This window comes from Anas platyrhynchos, chromosome 1 (genome assembly GCF_047663525.1).
Source record: "Anas platyrhynchos isolate ZD024472 breed Pekin duck chromosome 1, IASCAAS_PekinDuck_T2T, whole genome shotgun sequence".
Classification (NCBI taxonomy): Eukaryota; Metazoa; Chordata; class Aves; order Anseriformes; family Anatidae; genus Anas; species Anas platyrhynchos.
Genome location: NC_092587.1, coordinates 92,747,819 through 92,767,196, shown reverse-complemented (window position 1 = coordinate 92,767,196; position 19,378 = coordinate 92,747,819). Strand labels below are relative to the sequence as shown.

Here is a 19,378-nt window from a genome sequence, read left to right as displayed (position 1 = left end):
CTGCCAACAGCACAGACTCAAAAGCAGAATACAAATATGTTTCTACATGCCTTGCCTACTTCTGTCTCCTGCCCTCCCTTTTGCTGTCCTCTCATGCTGAAATTACAGTAACCCATTTTCAGGGCAGACATTCTCTAACTGGCTAGACATTTCAGAAGAACTGTGTTGTAGGAATATGAAGTGAAAGCTTTCAAAATTTTTTTTTTTTTCCATTACCCCCTCCTCCAGCTTCCCAGCTCCCTTTCTAAATCTTAGCATACAGTTAAGCCCTAAAATTTTAACACCTTTTCCCTAGCCATGGCATGTTCCCTTTCTTACATCTCTCATTTCTACTATGGTGCTGCACTCAGCATGCAAATTAGTAGCTTTGCTGAGAGCTTTCTTTTAAGACCCTAAATTATCTCCACTAGTTTATTAGATCATTTCTTTAATAACACCAGCCTTCATGATTCACAGTGCTCACTTCTAAGAAGGAAATATATTGATAGTATAAAGCAATTTTTTGTGTTTTTCAATTCTTTATTTTATGGTAAGCATTGTAAGATGTTCATTATGTGCCTCTACCAGTTTATGGATGCAAATCTCTTTTCTTGCCACTTCCCTGGCTGTTTGTATTTCATTAATATCCAGAAGCCTCAGCAATGGCCCAGGATCCCAGTATAGTATTTGTACTGGGAGCACAAAGCTACCATTTTGAGGAAATAAACACAAACATAGTGAAATTCTGAAAGCTTTGTGCTTTCAAATACTTTCTTTTTTTCCAGATATGGGTTAAAGGGGTAAGTGTTAACCATTGGAAATACTTACTAGAGCTTTTCATCTCTCAAGACTTTAATTTTTTATTAATCTTACGGTTTATGGAATGTGCTTGTTTAGATAATGCAGACTAGAATACTTTTTCTCCTTGACTAGAAACATTACTGAGGTAGCAGCTGCTATACAGTTTTCTGCAGCAAAATGCATACAGGAAGTTGAAAAACACCAACCCAACTGTTTCAAATAAAGCACTACAGTACACAGGTGCTGCTCAAAAGACAAGTTGTTCTCATAGTTTAAAAAAAATTATGCACCAACATAAAAATATACATAAATATGTATATACATTTTTATACCTGTAAGTGTAAAAAATAGTCTAAAAACTAGAACAGTCACAGAAATTCTCTTACTTAGTGTACTTAGACTCCACATATAAATCAACTTGACCTTATAGGTGGCATCTGAAGTAGTCCACCACCTGGAGTAAATCAAGAGAAAGAGTGTAGTAAACAGATGATGGTCTTGTGAAATTTTAAGGAAATCAGACATAATTGGCCTGAAATTCAGAAAAGTTTCTCCTTGGAGGACAAGCATTGACCCTTAGGGCAGTATCAACAATTTTATAACATGCTCAGAAGCAAATATCTCAGTGGCACAGCATCACAAGTAGCTCTGCACAATATGTTTGCCCTCCGGTAGAATAAATCAATGAGAGAACAAATAGTGAGTGTGGCAGAAAGGGAAAAAAAAAAAAAAAGCCACAGACAGGCACATCATTTCCTCCTGTGATGCAAGCTCATCCTTTTCATAAAATAAGAGAGGGTAGGAAAAATAAGTGGAACATCCTGTTGCTGAGAAAATGCCTTAAATATTTGTTACAAACAATTTTCAAAGAAATCATTGAAAAGCCTGTGTTGTGGATTCAGAATGCTGGAAGGAATGTTTAAGATGAATTGGTTGCTTTCTCCAGATAGGATAGGATACAATAGGGTAGGATAGAATATATACCTAAGAGAGATTTTTACAAATTACACAGTATTATTTTTATTGTTATTATTATTTTTTTAAGTCTAATCTAAAGTAGCTATATTACCTTATCAAAAGAGGACTGAGGTTTACTGTTAAAACCAAAACCATAAACAAGCTAACAAAACCCAGCAACAAAACAAAACAAAACAAACAAAGCTTTCAGAAAATGCAGAGTTAACTTAAGGACTTTATCTGCTATTTGCTAGTGTATAGGATTGGTTTCTCAGTGTTTAATCAAAACTGTTTTAGACACAGGACGTTAAGTTGGTGCATCTGTTTTGGAATTACACTTTGGAAATACACACAGTCATCTATCTTTTTGTTTATCCTTTGTTGATTTCTAGGCATCTCCACTTGAATTTCTAATCAGACTCATGCAGATGATGAATATGTAACAGTCAGTTATTTTGTAGCTGTGATAATGGCCTGAAGATGTAACAGAATCCACTACACAGGAACAGTTAATATCTCTTATTAGACTATCTGCAAAAACAAACAAACAAAACAGAAAAACATTTAAAAAACACCTGTTCTTGGCCTCATCAGATCAGAGGGAAAGCAGAAAAAATAACTAGGTGAACAGCACCTGTGTGTACCCTCTGTTTTGCTGGAAATTTTTGCTCATCAGATCTGTTGGAGAGTTTTTGAGCTTCAACACATGCCTATTTCTTCCAGCCGGTCCCATCAATGCATGCTATCTCTGGCTCACCAAGTCTGTCTCCCTAGCTATAAATATTTAAAGGTCAAAGATATTTTCTCTGACATTTTATTAATAATCACATAGCACTTATATATTGTTTTCAAGATACTAGGAAAACGTGAATCTTCTCAGCTGTCAGCACTGGTTGCATTTAAGGTGGGAAAATGCAGAGAGAAGAAAAGTGTGCTACCACAGGCTCAATGAATTGAATATGGTTGGCTCTTGATTCCAGTCTGTCCTTGGTTTATTGCGCACAGCTCAAGTCAGTAACAATGAAGAACCAGTTTTCTAAAAATAACCAAGTAGCCAGAAATATCAACACACAAAATATAGTTGGACTACATGCTTGAATAGTGTAAAGAGTCTGATATATTTATAGAATACGATCTTGATCCTCTTCCAAGTGTGTGTATAGAAAATTTACAATTCTAATAAAAACAGTTGTCCACAACCTTGCCTTATAGTTAGCAACCCTGAAATCAGTAATGGTAAACCTAAATCAGAAGAAGAAAATCAAAATCTAGTATCTGTGTTCAGTTAATTAGAGCTGTTTTCTGTCCCCATTATTTCAAATTTTCTATACATTTATCATTTTAATGAAATACTGAAGGTTATAAATGGTATTAACAGTTGTCTGTTCTGTCTTGCTTCTTTACCAACTACTGATTTTTATCAGAATTTCCACTACTTTCTCAGCTTACCATCAAATGCTTACAAAGCAAACTATTCATGTTTAAAAATGTTTACTTCTTTCTTCAGAAAACAAAAACAAACAAACAAAAATCTTGTTTAACACAAGCTTGTGTTACCCAAGTTTTTACCAAGTTGTTGCATTTTTATTTATTTTTTTTTTTCCCTTGAGGACACTACAATGTCTTTGAACATATCTTTTTCTTTTCTCCTTGGAACAATATTTGCAATATTTTTCCCACAATGTGCAAATTACTATCCAATCAATCATGTTAATTTTGGCATAACAGCTATCAGGGTATCTGTTATGGTTATTCACAGTATTGTTTATTATCCTTTTCTGTGTTAAAATTGCTAAAAAGCAGCAAACTGGAAGAGCTTGAAATTTTTTTTTTGAGGACTACCTGAAGCAGCACATCATGCTGACTACTCTTACATCCTGTAAATATCTGACTGAGGAAACAATAATAATGTTTATGAAACAGAGGATGATTCCTCTGGATTCACCTTTCTAGACCCATGTGTTTAACTCTGAAAAGCTTACCTGGAAAAATCCAGGGAGTGAATTTCTTTCAGTAATTTCAGGCCAGGGGATTGGCCTGGTCTTGACCAGCCAAGCACATTCAAGTCATTGGTGCTCTTTCAAATCCCAGCTGTGAAATGAATTGAGTGGAGTTCAACCTCAGCCAGAAATTTACATTTATTTTTTGGGGGGAAAATAACATCAAACTAATAAGCTGTGATCTTGTCTAGTAAGCACTTTGGATTACCTTCCTGAAGGTAACTGGAACTTTTGGTTAATGTTTTTCTTGGCACCTGATTCCATTGCAGTCAAAAACATTGCAAGCACCTTTTCAGAAGCAACTGGGGTCATTGCACCATCATTTTACGTGAGCATGAGTCACCAAGATGGGCTGGATGCTGATTCTTTTTTTTTTTTTTCCCCCAGTTACTTGTGCTTTACTGTACTTATACACCACTTGATATCTGTGCAACTGTTCATTTTTATTAAAAAGTATGGTTTAAATAAAAATGTTACTGGAGTTGATATAAGGCTTAATATTTGTTCTGAGTCACAAGGACCCTGGCAGGAAGTACCTTATATATTGATTTTCATTTCAATGTGTATCTGGGTGGTGCGTTAGCAATATGTTTTCAGAGAGTCTTCTAATACTATAACCATATTAACAGATACACAAACAAAATCGCAGAGATATTTGACCTCAGATAAAAATGTACAGTGTGTATTTATAGCTAGCACCAGAGTTAAATGTATTTTAAAATGGATTCATGTAGTTGTGATAGCCTGCTTGTGAGATTATCAATGTTGCAGGTGAGCTTGTTTGGTTGTTACTACATCTGAGCAATAGTTATGAACTCCAGTTAAAGATAGAGCCAATCCACTCCTGCTCATAAAACAAGATGGTGAAACTCATCATAGAGCCATTCCATAGATATCATGTCCTCTTCCTCCATGCGTTTCTTTGTACCAAGTGAATGTGCAGTTTCTTAAGAATCATACAGGAAAATGTATATCAGAAAATCAGAGTTTCTTGATATGTTTTTTAATTGTTGACACAGATCATCTTTTAGAGATAAAGCAAGGTTTTTGCATGTGTGGTGTTATTTTCAAACAAAGTATTGCTTATGTATTTTCTTCCTTATGGGTAAAATATGATGGGATCTATGCTGAGGGAAAGATTTCAGGCTGCAAATGCAATTGCTTTTTTGCCCTCTCAACTTCAGACCCAGAGCCTGAACGTGCCTCATCCAGGAGAGGCAATCTTGTGGGTGCATTCTGCTTCCCCACATTTCCAGCCAGTTATCCTGGGTCAGCCAACTAACCCTGTGGCGACATCCCAGTGCCTAATTCTTCTTTTTAGCCAATCTAGCTACTCAAACATATTTCTTTCACAATTGCAGAGATCTCAGAAAGACAGAGGATATACCAATATACAAACTATTGCATACACTTTTATAGTGTAAGTTGCTTGAAGTAATTAATCTTAAGGCTTGTTGAAAAGTAAGGTTTCTGCTCATTTACTCCAGGTTTGTCTCACAAGTTGATGTTGTTTGACCAAAGCAAAAGGAATACCATGTCAGTGTGTTTGTACTGCATTTTCATGTAAGTAAATGGAATATTCAAGTTGTGGATTTCTTTCATGACCCTTCTAAATAATTTGATTTTTCCCCATTTGTTTAATCAAATCCACAAAACCAACTACAAATCTCTTGGTTATTTATTTCTCTTTATCATTGAGCATGCATCACTAGAAACTTCCAAGTCTGTGATGCAAACATATGTATAAAGCCAAAAAATGTTCTGAATGAGAACACAAGGGAAAACAGTGCTGATAAGAGATGACTGCAGTGAAATGCTGACACGTGATACATTGATATTACAAGCCCTAGCATGTCCATTGTGCTTTGCAAACTGTGATATGCTGACCTAAGGGTCATGCACACAAAAAGCTAAACTGCTCATTTCGATCAAAATAATGGGAATAGTCATGTTACAAATAAGTGGATGCTGTCAGGCTGTCTTTCTAGCACAATCCGTGTGTCAATAGAACAGGTTTACTTTCAGCAGAATACATGAGTGTGACCTACAGAGTATTATTACTATGTATATTTTAGAAATAGTTAATCATACTACTCAGAATTACTTCGACTGGTCAGAAGACAAGAAATATATTTGTACATGCTGGGATCTGTGTATCTGTGTGCACTCTGTACTGGGATAGAAGAGTTAGCTCTTGATTTCTTTTTCTTTCTTTTTTCCTTAAAAAAGTGTGAATACCTCCCGGAATAGACAATTGTTTCACAGCAATTCACTCTCCTTGGAGGTAAGAGATAAAGATTCATACTCCTGAATTGTGCAAATAAATACCTGGAGGTGGGAAAACTTGAATTTGACTACTCTGTGCATCCCAGCCCCTCTCCCATTTCTCCTTTTGTTTGGCCATCTGAATTTACTTGTTCTATCTGATATCATAACAGTTTGACTGAAGCTGATAGGTCATGACTAAAAGTTTGAGAAAAGTGTTATTGTTTTTTGTTTTTGTTTTTCATTTTTCTTTCTCTTTTTGTCTGAAGAAAACTAACTAAATAAATAATCCTGGCCAAGTGTACCAGTTACATGTGCATATAAAACCTGATCTTTATGCAGCAAAGTACTTTCACTAAGACTGTATTCTTTCACGTCACTAAAAAGAGACAGAACAGCCTATACAAAAATGGAATATTATATGTTAAATCAACCACAGTCCAAATTTATAGCCATCATAATAAAAGGTGACAGGTCAGTATGCCTTGTTCTGTCTATTGTCTTTCAGTACATGAGGAAAATGTTAGTAAAGTTGCAAAATCTTAATTCATGGTTTACTAAGCTAGCTGCTACATGTCAGTACAGAAATTTTTTGTGCATCTGATGTGCTTGTTGGTGGACTTCTTGATGCTATGTGGCATTTGACACGAACTGAAGTGTTTCTGCAGAAAGTGTTAAATATCTAAGAAAAAGCTGGTGTATTTTTTAGTTAGCGATTGCAATTAAAATGTGTTTTTTGCTAATGCCTTAGTGTAATGTTAAGTAATTTATCTACAGAGAGGCATAAAGAGAAGCACTTGATATAGTTTCTTATGTAATGCTTTGAGACATTTATTAGAAGAGAATGCTATTGCAAAAGAGATTTTATTTATAAAATAACACCTATTTTATGATGTGCGGTAGGTGCATTTGGCTGCTTCAGTGAGTGAATATAGATATAATTTAGCTGGCCTACATCTAGGAATGGCATCTCACAAGAGAAGTTGCACAATTAGCACAGATCAGATTCTTCCTTTCAGCAGTGTAATGCTCAAATATTTAACACACAGTTTGGATATTGGGAAATGTAATGCATGTACATTGTTGCCTGTCACAGCTTGTCTTTGATATCTCTTATTTGGGGCTTCTATATATTAATTATGTGTATATTGTCAGTAAAGGATAATAAATACTTCATCTGTGCTGCGAATGAGGAATCTCGTTCTGTGGGGAACTGGTAACAGGAGTAATTTAAGAAACCAGATTGCTGCCAAAAATAACAAAGTAGAAACATGAGTTGATTACAAAAATATCAGGACAATGGTTTTTTGTTCTACCCTGAAGATAATTCTACATTTAAGGTTATTGTCTTGCTTATGGATATCTCTCTCCTCCCTGATTATAAAGAAATGTAAATTAAAAATTGCTATGCAAGGGTAGAAATCTACTACGAAAGAATATCTAATGATTAGTGTCAACATTTTCCCCCTCTTCAGTGTTTCTTCTCATCTCCCTGCATGCCCTAGCGGACATTTCTAGCCAAACTGAGCCACATTATGTTGGAAGTCACTGTTATTCAATGTACACCTTCTGAATTGTGTGAGACGCTTCTATGCATAAAGACTGTAGATATCGAGACTTTCCTAAATGAGTCTGACTGGACTGAATCAGAGCTGCTTCTGATCAAGACTCAGAGTGGCATACAGGACTTCCAACTGTTATTAATTCAACCTCAGCAGTCCTCAGGATCAGGCACTGTGTTTAATGTATGTTTTACAGCTGTACTTGTGTTAAGCTATTAATTGAAACTATTTGTAGAAACTATGCAGAATAAAACTTGGGACTGATGATGAATGGCCTCATTGTACTAGGTCATTATAGTCCTAAGTAATTTTGTTGGTTGGTACTTTTAATTTTACACCTGAAATCAAATAAAAATGATGAATTGCAGAGAAATGAAATAAGTATAATTGGCACAATAGGTTATTACACTCCATGATTGGAAGTAATGAATTGCAGCAGGAATTAAAGACAAAGGTATACCACTTAAACTGAATTAAATATGCCTAAGTAGTGAAATAGATATTTCTGCCAGTCCTTAATGTTCTCAGGTTATCCAAAGATAATAAAGAATCTACAGCCCATGCATCTTTTTACTAACTGTGTGCAGGTAGCTTAATCCCACAGATTTGATTTATAACAAGCGCTAGGTCATCATCAATGTGGGAAAGAGCAAAATCAAATCCAAACCAAAATTGGCCCTGCCCAAACCTACTGAATGGCCTGTGTTTAGATACAGCCTACCTCCAAAGTCTCCTCAGGCACAATAAGTCTTTTTCAGAGTACAGAAATGTCTTCAAGACCAATGCTTAGCAACATTCAGTACACTCAGAAAACTGAAAATACAGTTAGTAAAATAGCAGATATTTGACATGGTCATTGTTCAGCCCAAACTGGATGTCACAGTAAAAGGAATGTGTATTGCCTTTTGTCCCTCTTTTTGCCAGTAAATATTTTAAGGTTTAAACCCATGTTTTCCAAAATCCTTGATAAAGCTTCTATATAGCTGGAACAGGAACATTCTGGTATCTCATAATCTGTGATTTGTTGCTCCATTCAGTAATACAACAGCATCTGAAAAGATTGCATTGCAACTCTGTTTTCTTGTATTCTTGTCAACAGCGATTTATAACGAAAAACAAACTAAAGAATTGTAGAAGCATATAAATTAATAACAATTCATTATAAAAGAAAGTTGCAAATAGATTTATTTATATATATATTTTTTTAATTTTGTGTCAAGGGAGTTAAATTATTCTTCATGTATTAATAGCTGGCATTTGTTACACATGTAATTTCTTTTCCTGAGATTGTAGGATGCTTTATTCAGACCGGCCAACGTACTCTTCTCTAGACCATATATTCTGTAATCTGAAGAAGACATAAACATGTTCTTGTATGTTGACAATTTTTGTTTTCTAACTCTCCAAAGAGGCTTTAGAAATAATGCCATGCAATTCTTAGTGAGGAGACTGGAAGCTCACTTTTGTTTAGATTGTGTCCTTTATTTTGCGATTTATTTTATCCATTTAAAAAAAAAAGAAAAAAAAAAAAAAGTAATAGAACAGTGAATAAAATCATTCGAGGAGCTGTAAAAGTTTGAAATCACAGTACAAAAGGGAAGTTGCTCATGCAGGGATTGATGAATACTAATAGGCTTGGCACATCAACTTGCTGCAGCTCCTTACAATCCTTGTAATTCAAAAAGTTCATCTTGAAGTTTGCATATAATTTTGCCATTCATTGTGCAAGTAACTTTTATTGTTAATGCTGGATTTCTTTTACAGACCAGGGATGAGACAATCAAATTTGAGTAGCAGCCTTGTCAACATATTAATTCCTGTTGTTTTGTTTGTTTGTTTGTTTGTTTGTTTGTTTTGGCCTTAGGTCACTTTTTTTTTTTTTTTCCCCTAAATTCAGTTACCAGATATAATCTTATTTTATTTTCTTTTTCATGTAAGTCCCAGTATTGTTAACAGGCATTTCTTTTTCCGGTAGACACACTACATGCTCTGTTTTATGCATTTCAGCATAGTTGTAGACTCACCTTTCTGTGGACTCATCTTTCTTGTACAGCTCTTATAATGCTGCAGATTTATTGTATCTTTTTTTTTTTTTTTTTTTTTTTTAATCTATTTCAACATGACGACGGTATTTCTGCTTCAGGTTTTTCACTCTTAGTCGAGATTCTGTGCACCTTGCCTACTTTTCAGATGCTTTCTGGTCCTAACCTTGCACCACTGTTGCTAACTACCCATTATCTTCTTGTTTCCCATGCTAGCATCCTGAATGTTTTGTATCAATTATTAAGAAGTTAAACCAAAGGTTTATGCAATATTTGTGATCTTCTTTTGAAAGTAAAGAAAGAATAAAAGGAAAATAAACAAAATATGCAGCAAAAGGGTACATTTAAACAGTAAAATGTTTTTGTACCTCTTTCATAATATTTTCTACTGGGTGAGGAATATTATTGGGAAAACAGGATGAAAACTGGAAAAGTAACAGTCTCCTTATGAATGTAAATGGAACTCTTGTGAGTGATGTTTGTAAGGGCCTGAATAACCTTTGAATTTCTTTCAACCCTTCTTATGCATTTTAATTCTGTGCATGGAGAGGTATAAAACACAGAATGTTAGAAAACAACTAAATCAGATATTCTGACAATGAAATATTAATTTAATTCTTATTTAAAAACACCTTGTGAGACAAAGATGCGCATATCTGAGTCTCAGACTCGGATATGAGTATACATCTAAATAAGTAATATATATGAAATAGTGTTTCAAGAATAAAAATAAATAAATAAAATAATTTTTTTTTAAAATGGGTAGCCAATACTTGAGGTTTAGCCTCTGTAAAAGGTAAATGAGCTTTTTACAATTTTATTTTGTGTTTATATACTTAAACCCTTCTGTCTTCTCCCCCAGTGTCCCTGTATGCCAGGCTATCTTGCATGTAAATGGTAAAATTTTCACATGACACTTCAATAGCAGCCTTAATTTTGAAAAATGTGTATATCTTTCTGTAACCTAGTCTGAGATATAAGCATATAAAAAGAACTTGAAGCAAATCAGTTCACCTGACTAACTTCTGTCTGGAAAGTGTTTCATCTCTGTTTGCTCCTGTCCAGAAAACAGCTGGATACAAGGAGGGAAGATAAACACCCTTGTCTTTACTTCTTAACAAAATACATCAACCTTGTCCAAGAAGTGTTGCCTATAGGCATGAAAGATGTGGCACAAAACATCTATTCAATCTTTGTCTCTTCTGAAATCACCGTTCTGTGCAAATTTATAGTATGAAGATGGTTTTTCAGGTGAGAGTTGGGCTGAAACCAATTTGCTTTACACAGCCCACTTGACAGACATCTGTCTAAAGTTAACAGTATTCTGTGTTTGTTTTTTGTTGTTTTTTTTTTTTTTTTAATTTTGTTTTGGTGCTTTTTCTATTATGTTTTTCAACTCGTATTGCTGTTGAACTTCATAATCTAACATTTCTTAACTCTTCACCTGCTGCCATGGAATTTAAGAATATTGTGTTACAAATTATTTTTTACTGTATCAATGCATATTTCTCAGTCACCCCAGGTGCTAATAAAATCTATTCAGCAGCAGCTGCCTACAGTAGCTCCTCAGCTTTGGATACTGAACAGGTATAGACTTTGTTGTCTCATTAGAACTGGGTTTTGTAGCCTGACTGTAGCTATAGCACACACAAAAACCAGTTACACTAAGCTGTGACCATGGAAAAGTCACATGTATCAGGCAAATTACTTCCAAAGAATTAGGCTGGTATTAATACCATTCTACATGTCTGTGGAGAAGACTGCGTTTGGGATGGCCTTCTGCAATCATAGAGGGTGAATTGTAAAATGGAAGAGGAGATGTGATTTGGAAGGAGTCTCTTAGAGGCTGAAAATCCTCTAGTATATCACTTAGAAGTAAAGGAAGGGAAACGAGAGAGGAATGAAACCAGAGAACTGAGTGAAAAGACTATGTGCAAGCAGCATGAATTTTTCAGTGGCTCTGAGATGATGATACAAGGTTCACATATGTCTTTCAGGGGTAATGAGGGATTAAAAAAGATTAAAATCTATGCAGAATGAAATTTGATACTTTGATGAGCAGAATTGTATGACATCCTTGTTTACAGTAGCAGGGGACCAGATTTACTGGCCTGGAAGACTCATATCCGTACCATGTTTCTAAACTAAACACCATCAATATAGTGATCAAAAATAGAAGCCATATTTGGGCAAATTCTGAAAGATGTATTAAACTGCTACTTTGAAAATTGCTGGAAAGGTTAAAAAACAAAACAAAACAAAACAAAAATAATAAAACACACACTATTTTGGTAGTCTGCTTAGAAATACATACAGTAGAAAAGCTTGTGTGATTATAGAGTAGAATGCTACCATAGATGGATAGCACTGAGCAGGCAGAAGAGCAGCTCACTTGCTAGGGTGGTGTATCTGACACCATTCACATATGAATGCCTTGATTGCCACTGGAAAAAAAAAAAAAATAAAATGTTTAAGGCAGATGTGCACTCTTGTCTGCCAGAAGACAGAGAAGAATAATGTGCACATATTTGACATAATGGGAACAGCAAACCTGTCTGAAATATTCACAGCAAGGCAGCACGCCAGGAGCTTAGTAGAAAGGAGGTAAAATAAACAAATCTGTTTTTATAATAGCTGCATATTGCTAGAGCTGAAGCAATTGGAAGGAAGCTAAAGGAAGAGAGTACGGTGCGATGCAGGTGCCAGACAGGAGAACTAGATGCTGGGAGAATAAGCAAAGCTTCTTAGCTCAGGCTGTCTGCTGTAAGCTCACAGTTCCTAAAGCCCAATTCCTAAGATAATACTTATTTTTGAAGAGCTGCTTTCAGTAGCTTTGTGGGATGGGCAGTGGATTTTTGGTCTGTCATCTTCTTGTGATGTTCTTAACTAGCTCTGGGTCACATTACGTTACTGCTGACCACATCTGTAATTTGTCACCATTTTGGCTACCTAGAGATTTTGAGAAGAGCATCAAAAATAAATAAAATAAAACAAAATAAAATAAAATATTAAAATACTGACTTTGAAGTAGCACCATTGGGGTACTTTTCTATTCCCTTTCACATTCTACAAAATATCAAGAAAGTGAGATGATCATATTGTATTGATATCAGGCTTGTATTAAGGGAGTGATACATAACCAGGTTTTAGATGGAAGATATCATGAAAGATGGCATTATGGAAATGGAAGAAAAGGATACAGGGACTTGTACTTTAACTGCATAAAATCACAAATGCTCATTTGCTCTTTAGCTAAATATACCATCTTCTCCTTTATTCCTTTAAATAGGAAGAAGCAACTTAGTGTCACATCAGCTGATGAAATTACGTTTGTTATTCCCTGCCTAAATCTTCCATCTGGTAGCAAAGTAAGTACATTGTGATAATAAATATATTCTTGCTAAAAGGTGTCTGACATCTACAGGATCTCTGTCATTTTACAGGATCTCTCTGTCAGACAAAATTCAAATTTTGATGATTTAGCTAAGTAAATCTTTCGGGAAGAATAAAAAAAAAAAAAAAGCCATATGTTATCATTCTTTATTACATAAGTACTGCTTAACAATTTCTGCAGTTATTTTGAGGCTTCAAGCACTTCAAAATATAGCTTGGATTGGTTTAGATACAGCTAGCTGTACCACCAGATTTTAACCAGCAGTACGAAATCAAACTGAAGGCTCATCACTATGGTGTCCCTCCAGCTGTGTGGACCCTGGGAATGGCCATAGGCCCTAATTTACTTAACAAGCTCCACTGGGGGCTTAATACCCATAATACCCTCTGTGCTTGGCCCAGGTCACCATTTCAGCTGAGGAATTCACCCACGTTGTGCCAAGGAAGTGACTGTGCCTATGTATGTGCCCAGTCCCTGGTCCTGCTGGCCTAAAATGGTTGCTGCACTTCCCAAACTGATGCTCGACCTGACTCATTACATTTTCTTGTCCAATGTTTACCAGGCTATTAAAGCACCCTGTCACTGTCAACAGACTGATCCTGTTCAGAGACCACAGGGCCGCACCCTGCCCGCCTTGTGAGCACCCTCTTCTCTTGCCTCATTTTTCCTTGTTGAGAAGCCCTGCTCCCAGTTCTGCCTGACCCAGAGGGCCAATAGTGAGCCCTGCAAGAGCTGGGCCTGTTCAACCTGGAGAAGGGCAGGATGAGGGGCGGGAGTCATCAGTGCTGCCTGATAGGAGGGGGGGGACAGAGATGGAGCCAGGCTCTTCTTGGAGGTTCACAGTGATGAGAGGAAATAGGCAGAAGTTACAATGCAGGAGATTCCCAGTAGGTATCTGGGAAAAGAACTGTTCACAAAGAAATGGAGCAAGTTGTCCTGAGAGTCTCAAGAATCTCCATCACTGGAGATACTTGAATCTAGACTGGGTAAGGCTCTGAGCAGCCTGATTTAATTCTGAATTTAGACCTGAGATCTTCAAAGTTGCTCCTGCCCCGAGCAGGGTTGGTTAGTCTAGGTAAGCTCCAAAGGTCCCTTCCAACAAATTATTCTACTATTTTTTTATTTTTTTTTGAGGTGATTGTTCATTGTGATAAGGAGACATTTTTTTCATATTTGCAAATGGATAAATGGAGGCAGCCGTTAAACAGTCTGCTGAGGCAATGATGTTATTTAGTGGCACTGAATTTTAGCAATTATTTACTTTAATTCTTTCTCATCCCTTTGAAATTTAAGTTCAGATATCCTCAAAGAATGGTTGGTGCTAATTTACTGTAACAACATTGTCTTAGCAGACTACCAATATACTTCACCCAGCTATTTTAGGAGTTATTAAGCAATAGTGCATATACAGCTACTTAACATTATCTTCAGGCACTTTTTTAAAATAATAAAACCAAAAAACATCCCTTGTATATTTTCAGTTATCGCAATGAGCAGACAGCCGTATCAGGAAGGCATGAGAGCTTCATTGCACATTTTAGTGTACAAGGCTAACATTTGTCTTTAAGCAGGCAAAAAACAACATGTATGTCTTCATTGATCCCAGCTGACATCTAATTTTTATAAAATGATTTTTTGTTAAAAAAAGGGGAGGGGGAACTAAACGGATATTATCTATAAACATATATGTAAGATATATATGTATATTTGTATATATAGTAAAATAATAATATAATAATAGCAATATAAACACATGCATACACATACATCAGACTGAATTGTTTTGAAAAATGCTCCAGCAAATGGAAATTGAGAAATGTGGAGTTCATAGAGCTGCTGGATGAATCTGCATGTACAGATCAGCTACACTGTCTGCTGACGTGTTGGTCAGATTTTGAGAGTCTGGTGCTAGAGCATGTTTTTTTAAGTGCTGTTTGCTACCTTCTACTGCCTTACAAGTTTATGGATATCATTCACACCAATTCAATACAATAGTATGTCAGAGCCTTCATGTTTATATTTAAAGGCTTTCTAAAGCCCTTAGTTACTGTAATTGATGGGCATCTTACCTGAACATAAACTGATAACCACATCTTTCTGAGACTAAGCTTTGCTTTACTCCATACCTAACACAGCAGCGGTAAATATTTCAAAATTTAAAGTTTTAACAGTATATTTTCAAGTCCTACACCTGAAGGACTTGAAGTGTGTTAAGCTCTGAGCTAGGGGCTCTACTTCTGAAGACAGTCAGTATCTGTTTCCCCCCTCTTCTATTTTTAATTGAAAAATTATGGTTCAAAGCAGAGATGAAAGATTCACATTGTAGTTCATTTACTAGAAAGAAGCTTATGCTATTTATGACTTTAAAATCTTTCTTTAAAATACAAGAAAAGACTTTGGCAAAGTGCTTGGATACAGCACAGCTGTAAATTCTTGTTTATCTGCTCTGTTGCAGTTTGTGTATCTGCATTTCTCGTCATGTTGTGATTTCTGAAGAATGTTTTTTCTTTATTTTTGAGAGCTCTACAGGGCTGGCATTTATCAAGAGAAGACACACAGAACAGCCTTGCATAAATAATGGCACCGGTCCAAGTACAGCTGAGGTGGTTGCCAGCACAACTCCACTGAAGTCAAAGGAATTGCACCATGAGTGAGTTTGGACATTGGCTCGGGTTATATAGGATTTTTACATGACAATTTGCAGTAATACATCAGCTGTTTAAGGGAGTCAGGTCAGGTTTTGCTTTTTGGTAGAATTCTGTATTTGAGCTATTTCAAATTAAGGAGCTGAACTTCTGCTCAATAGAGTGAATGGGCTTTTTGTTAGTGGACCACTTTTGCACTTTCTGTTCTCACTTAACCTACTGCGAGTGCTAAACAACTCAGTTTCATGAAATGGCAAGTCAATAGCACTGGGGCCCAGTGAATTGCTGGGAAGAAGCATTGTGCTGAATGTTTTGTAGGTTTTGTGTTCTGATCTTGTATTTAATATATTGCATTTTAAGTGATAAGATGATGCCCATTGCTTGTATGCAAGTGTTCTTTTGTACTGTCCTTAAAAAATCTGCAAATAATACCCATTTTTCATGGTGTTGCTTTTGGTTCATCTTACTGGCTGTTGTATGGATCCACTTGTAGTAATCAACCTCCTAAATAAAGAACAAATGACTAAACAACTTACATCATGCAGGAACAGAATAAACTATGCTAAGCATTTAGCAGTAGGGCAGGTCACTAGGTTTATAATAGTCCTGAAAAGTAAGAGGTTTATTAGAAGCAGCCAAATGAGGGTTGCATGTTAAATCTGTGAGGATATGTAAGAATGGCAACTTGATCTAGAACTGAGATTCCTATTGCAAGTACTGAGGGAATTCATTAGAATTCTGAGGAAAGCATAGTTCAGGTCTGTTTTCAATTAGTTATTGCTAGCCCATGATTTTATCACATATTTTTCAATAGTAGTTATGTTTCTTAAAGTCAGATGACAGAGTCACCTAGTGAGATGAGGTGTGTTGTTGGTTTTTTTGTTTGTTTGTTTTTGTTTTTATTTTTTATTTTATTTAAAAGCAAGTAGCCATATAGATCTTTCTCAGGACCATCAGAACTTGAAGAAATAAGTGCCCAGAAAAACTGAAAAAAAAAACAACCACACAGTAGCGATCAAATGTGAAGGATCCCAATGGTGAGTTTTCTTTAAAAGTATCTGATTTTATGCCAATATTTCCATGGTTTGTTGGGAGGAGTGGAACAACAGACAGTATTCATTTATGATGCTGAATTCTTGTAGTCCAGCTAACTCAGTGATTCCAGGCCCCAGTCACTTGGGATCAATACATAGTTCTAAAAGGAGTAGTCCAAATGAAAACACCATTCCTGGGCCCCATTCCCAGGCCCCTAGAAATGCAAATTTAAATAACATTAATGTCAAGAAAAGTCATTCTTTGTCTGTCGTGACTAGACAGATGAAAATCTACGACGGCAATTTTGCCTTTTAGGTCATTTCCTTCTTTAATTTATTTATGTTTATTTATCTTATTTTAACAGGCTCTATACTAATTTTCCTCACAGAATGACTAGCAGAAATAGGACCCTTAAGTGCCTTTTGTAATTAATTCATTAGGGCAACTCTAACCACTGAGACCCTTCTCGGGTGATTTCTCTTAGGGATAAGCAGCAATTGATGTTAGAACACTGAAGCCAGGTTGATGAGCCTATTCCACAAGGTCTCTTGGCTCCACACATGTGAAGTGAAATCTGCCAGGTGGGGATCATTTGACCTTTGCTATATAGGAAGCATGAGGAGCGATGGGTAGACTTGCTTCCCCAGGGGAGTTTGAGGCCTGTTATCTAGGATGTTTTTCTACTGTCCTGGTGGAATGTACTCAGTGTTCCCCAGCAGGCTCCTTTTTCTGCACCTGGGAAGGAACAACCTGAAGTATCAGTACAGGCTGGGGGATGACCTGCTGGAGAGGATTTCTGAGGAGAAGGACCTGGGGGTCCTGGTGGACGACAGGTTGGCCATGAGCCAGCACTGTGCCCTTGTGGCCAAGAGGGCTAATGGGATCCTGGCATAAATTAAATGGAGTGTGGCCAGCAGGTCAAGGGAGGTGATCCTCCCCCTCTACTCTGCCCTGGTCAGGCCTCACCTGGAGTACTGTGTCCAGTTCTGGGCTCCCTGGTACAAGAAAGACAGGGATCTCCTGGAGAGAGTCCAGCGGAGGGCCACAAAGATGATATGGGCCCTGGAGTATCTTCCCTATGAAGAGACCTGGGTCTGTTCAGTCTGGAGAAGAAAAGACTGAGAGGGGATCTCCTCAATGTATATAAATATCTGAGGGGTGGGGGACAGAAGGATGTAGCCAACCTCTTCTCAGTGGTTTGTGGGGATAGGACAAGGGGCAAAGGCTGAAAGTTAAAGCACAGGAAGTTCAATACTGATATGCGAAAGAACTTCACGGTGAGGGTGACGGAGCATTAGAACAGGCTGCCTAGGGAGGTTGTGGAGTCTCCTTCTCTGGAGATATTCAAGGCCTGTCTGGATGCCTACCTGAGCAGCCTTCTCTGAGGAACCTGCTTTGGCAGGGGGGTTGGACTTGATCTTTCGAGGTCCCTTCCAACCCCTTACAGTTCTGTGATTCTTCATGTTTTCTACTGTCTCTGTGAAATAGTTTCATAGACTCTATGAGCTAGTCACATTGGTGGTGCCTTCTTCAGTAAAACCCTGGTGGCACTATTTCACAGCGAAGCGCTTTGGAAGTGACTCGAGTTCAGAAGACTACAGGTAAGTGTTCCTGGGTTCTGTGGTTGTTACTGTTGAGGAGTTTGAGTACTTCCTTCACCTTGTCTGTTTTCCGTGAAATTACTTACGTGGATTCTAAGCTCCATTCCAAGTACTGGGGGGGAAAAAAAAAAAGGCCTCCAAAACCCAAGTGCACACAGGTAAGCCTGACTTTGAAGAATGTTCTGAAGTATTTGGAAGATTGAAAAACGGGCTGTGTGAAAAAGGTACCTTAATGTGAATGCAGAATTTGCCTTGTGGTAAGTAGAAACAGATTGGGATTGAGGTGCATCCCGGTCCCGCGGACAAATGGTGAAAGGCAAATAGAAATCATTGCAGATTGTAGTTGATGTCAACTGCCATATAAACTATGGCCATGCAAGTACCTTCTACTGGTTCACCTTCCCTTTCTGTTGTTGTCTGATTACTACTCCAATATTACATGTTCAGTGAAATGTCAAAAAAACAAACAAACAAAATAAATATAACTTTTTAATTTTAACAACTCTACTTTTTTTTTTTTCTCTAGGTCTTCCAGTAGCTGACAAGGTAGAAAGTTGTGCCTTTCTCTTTCATCTTGTGAAGGAGGCAGTGCCGATTTAAAATATGACTGAGGCTCTGCAATGGTGCAAATTCATCTTACTACTTCACATTCAGTGATGCAACTGGAGTTTCCATTAATTAACTTTCAAGGATTGAACCAATTTAATGCTTTTGGACAATGACAATTATCTGGAAACACTCCTACAGGTCTATTTTCTTCTTTTACATTTGATTGCTATCTCCGCTCTTTTTTTGTGGCAAAAGATACAATGTGGTGCTGCTTCTAGGCCTGATCCTTATGTTTTGCACTTCCCCCAATCTTGACTCTCTCCTCGGGGTTGCTTTCCGGGTTCAGACTACTTTCCAGGCCCTCAGCCTCTTCCACAACCTCTCTGAGAGCCTCAAATCTATTTCCCAGGGACACCGTGGGGGTAGGTGGCAGCGTGGGTGTCGGGGGCAGACGTCTCTTTCTGCTCCGAGCCGAGACAAGTGTCCAGCCCCTTGTCTCTTGCGGACAGTGTGGCCTTCTGTTCTGCATGTGTACAACAGGGGCAGCC

At 37.1% G+C, this 19,378-nt stretch overlaps 1 long non-coding RNA gene across 1 annotated transcript in view; it reads left to right on the top strand.

Annotated features, from left to right (window-relative positions):
• The window catches only part of LOC106018470 (uncharacterized), a 319,103-nt gene that overhangs the window by 243,442 nt on the left and 56,283 nt on the right, over positions 1-19,378 (top strand). Inside the window, exons 8-11 of the long non-coding RNA XR_011803780.1 lie at positions 12,896-12,974; positions 15,520-15,650; positions 16,594-18,281; positions 18,808-19,028. This is a non-coding gene — a long non-coding RNA (uncharacterized lncRNA). The remainder of the gene's footprint in view (positions 1-12,895; positions 12,975-15,519; positions 15,651-16,593; positions 18,282-18,807; positions 19,029-19,378) is intronic.